The sequence below is a fragment of the Impatiens glandulifera genome, chromosome 9, assembly GCF_907164915.1.
Source record: "Impatiens glandulifera chromosome 9, dImpGla2.1, whole genome shotgun sequence".
NCBI classification, from domain to species: domain Eukaryota; kingdom Viridiplantae; phylum Streptophyta; class Magnoliopsida; order Ericales; family Balsaminaceae; genus Impatiens; species Impatiens glandulifera.
The window spans coordinates 10,262,622-10,266,271 of NC_061870.1; the positions used below are offsets into that span (position 1 = coordinate 10,262,622).

Here is a 3,650-nt window from a genome sequence, read left to right on the forward strand (position 1 = left end):
TGGTATTATCACAATTTATAATATTGTGATAATATCTTATATATATTATCTTATATTTTAATATCCCTCTTAAAACTCAAGATGGAAAATAATTGAATAACTTCACTACAACAGAACATACTTTCAACGACCCTTATATGCCAACGCATATTAAGCGTTGTTAAAAATTAAAAAACTTTTGCCAACATTTATACTTATAGCACAACATTTTTTTTTATATATAAAAACCCTTAAAATTTAACTATTCTAAATTAAAAAATTTTTATGTTTTATTTTTAAAATTTATAAATATTTTATTTCACTATTTTAATTTTTTTTAAATTAAAATTACTCGAAATTTTATTAACATTAAAATTTAATTATTATATTTTATATAACATAATGTTCAATTTTTTTTACAGTATTATTAAATTAAAAGTAAATAATATAAATTAAAAATAAATAAATTAAATATTATATTATATTTAAAAATAAGAATTTAACTTATATATTTTTTTAAATTAAGAATCAGTATACATAAAAAGCCCAATACCAATTATTTAAAAAAGAAAGCTCAATATCAATTCATTTTATGTATTTCTAACCTAATCAGTAGGTATAGACTCTTCATTTTAACCTTATCAGTTTCAGACTCTCTTCTTCCCCACGATTGTCCTCGCTCTCTCCCTCTCTAAATTCAATTCAAATGGCAGATCAGCTCACCGATAACCAGATCTCCGAATTCAAGGAAGCCTTAGTCTCTTCGATAAAGATTGAGATGGTAAAGTTTTTGTATATCATAGTTCCTTCATCCGCTTGTTTTTTCTCATATCTGTATGAGTTTATTTCATTGTGCCTATTTGTTTCATGCCTGAATTCGATTTTTTACTTGAAGCAAGTCCTCTTCTTTGGTGATTTTCTTAGAATACTGATATTGTGGAATGACCATAGGGACTTTCGTTTTACTGTATGAGTTTAGGAAGTATATTTTTGTAGATTGTAGCTCGAATTTTGAATAATTCACACTCATATGCAGATCCTGAATGTATCCAATCGATAGCTGGAAGCAATCTCGGACCTCCTATCATGCTACAGTTTGCAAAGACGAGGAAGTTATCCATCGAGCGTTCTGACCCAAGGAAGTATGTTCATATTCCATTTATTTTCTGAATTTAGACAGAGTTGGTACAATAATGCAAGCTTTAATTTCGGAATCTTTAGTTAATATTATTTGACATATTCTGTATCTAAACTAGTAGATAAGCATAAGGGGTTCAATTATTATCTTACCCAAGGTTACTTCAAAAATAGGAATCTAATCGCTATTCTCAAGTAACTTTGGATAAGATGATTTAGGTTACCCTTTTTCTATAATCTCTGTCTCCCTTGTCACCATGTCTCCCTTGTCACCATGTATATTTCACATCACAGTTGAGCTTATTATTTAGGTACAACCCTATTTTTCTTGTGGCTAAAGAGTTTCAAAATTTGAAAAGAGAAATTTGATTACTTTATCAATAAAACACAACTGCAATAGCTTAATGATTTGTGAAGTAATAATTTGCATCTTAAAGAGTGTGATCGATCTAGGTCTATTTATTTGATTGCTTAATCAACTGCTTAACCGTCTATTCATTTGTTAAAATATTTGTTCCTTAAATCCTTGCATCTATAACTACCTTAATGTTTGATGTTTTCCATAAACTTATTTAAAAATTTTGTGGACTCTTCTCCTGCTACATGATCTGAATTTAGTTCTTCATTAAATTCTTTGTTTTAGTCGCCCCTTTTTGCAGAAACTCCCATTCTTTCACTCCCATTGAGCACACGTGAGATGCCTTTGTCTAATCTTCACAATCTCTATAATATGGGTTGCTTGCACTTGAATTGAAATTATTTCTGAAAGGGCTATAATTTTTTTAGTAGTTTTTCTAAATAATTGTAAAATTACAAGTGTTCTTCTATGGGTTTTGTAACAACATTATTAGCATATTTAAATATTAAAGTTCTGCTTCATTTTCTTATTTGCACCTAATTTTTGATAATTCATTAAACCATAAACGAGGTTCAAGCTCAAATCTGACATAAATACTATGTAGTTTAAGACTTTAATCTGGCCTATTGAATTAGCAGATCCATACTTAAATGCTGGCCAAATCTTCACTGTGATGAATGTTATAATGATATTTTCTTGAAAATAGCTAATTTATGGATAAAGATCTTGGCATTGAATTTTTATATCACTAATTGTTGTCTAAAGTGTAAGCTTTAATTGCAGCCTATGGCATTGGAACAAGTTTTGTCAAATCGTGACAGTGAAATGAGGTTGACGATGATGTTGCCGATTTTGAAGATCGACGGGTATGTTTGTTTGATTCATTTCTTGGGCTTTCTTAGCTGTCCTAGCTTTGAAAAACTAAAGGGCTAGCAGATTCACACTATTCAATTGTTTCACCATCTTATCTTTCACAAAAAAAATTAATCGTTTCACACATACAAATTCTTATTTCTGGATGCATTTGTGAATCCTTTGCTTTCGTTCACTTTATATGTGATAATAATAAATGTGTATTGTGTTTATTGTACAAGTAATTAAAATTGTGAATCACATTATTTTCCGCAGGTGCACATATTTAGTGCTTTTAAACAGTTTTATTTTTATATAATATTTCATGTGGTGAACCAATATTTATTCCTTGAAACAAGACTCTTTTCACTTGAGTTACCCTGTCGGGTTGGAAAGATTCTATATTAGATTAGACATATAAATAAAGAATTGCTTGATATTTAAAATTAGAACATAAGTTTCAACATTAGTAATGTGATAAAATGATTGTTGATTTAACATATTTGCAAAATCAAAATCTTTATTTTCCAACCAATTTACGCTTTGTCGTATGATTTTGTGGACGTTACCAAACATGAAAAGCATATGATGCATATGTGGAACTCATTTGTGAGGAAACAACGTTAATTCTTTTACATTGACTACATAGTAATATATCTGATTATCATAGTAATATATCTAGTATTCGTATTGGAAGCATTAATGCTAATGTTTATTTTTTCACATTGGTAGAATATTGGCAGACACTCATGTACATTGAGGTTGTGTAGCATTTTCGAAAATGCATGGCCCAAAACTTGTCCCGTCGCCATCACCGCTATGGTAGCTTGTGTTTTTTCATCATCATTTGATTAAATTTATTCTTTTAGTTACTTCAATCTCGAAAATTCAAAACCCAATTGTTCACTTACTTCCCATTTGGAAACTCTTTTAATTTTTGAATCTGAATTTGGATCCACATGAGAAACTAACTGCCTGTAATTTTCTAATCATTTAGTAGACAGCGAGCAACATGCAGAGAAAGCGAGCCTCTATTGGAGAAGCTATTGCACGCTAGCCTCTCTACTTTGAAGAGAGATATAACCAACAAAATGCATTTTATTGATCCGGTTCCCTATAAATGCTCGTGCTTCTATTCAATTACCGAGGCCGGAAAGAAAGGGAAACTCAAGAGGAAGAATGGCAAGTTTATTAGTCTAAAGAACTAATTACTTTACAAAAATATTCCCTATTTCTATTCAATAAAGTATGAATAGCTTTGGTCAAGGTTGTTGAATATATAAGGCTTTGCTAATTTTAGTGTTTTTATTTAATTTATAAAAAA

General features: G+C 29.5%; 1 pseudogene; it reads left to right on the forward strand.

The window, feature by feature from the left end:
- Positions 1 to 685: 685 nt before the first annotated feature.
- On the forward strand, positions 686 to 3,290 carry LOC124915807 (annotated as a pseudogene).
- Positions 3,291 to 3,650: the final 360 nt, after the last annotated feature.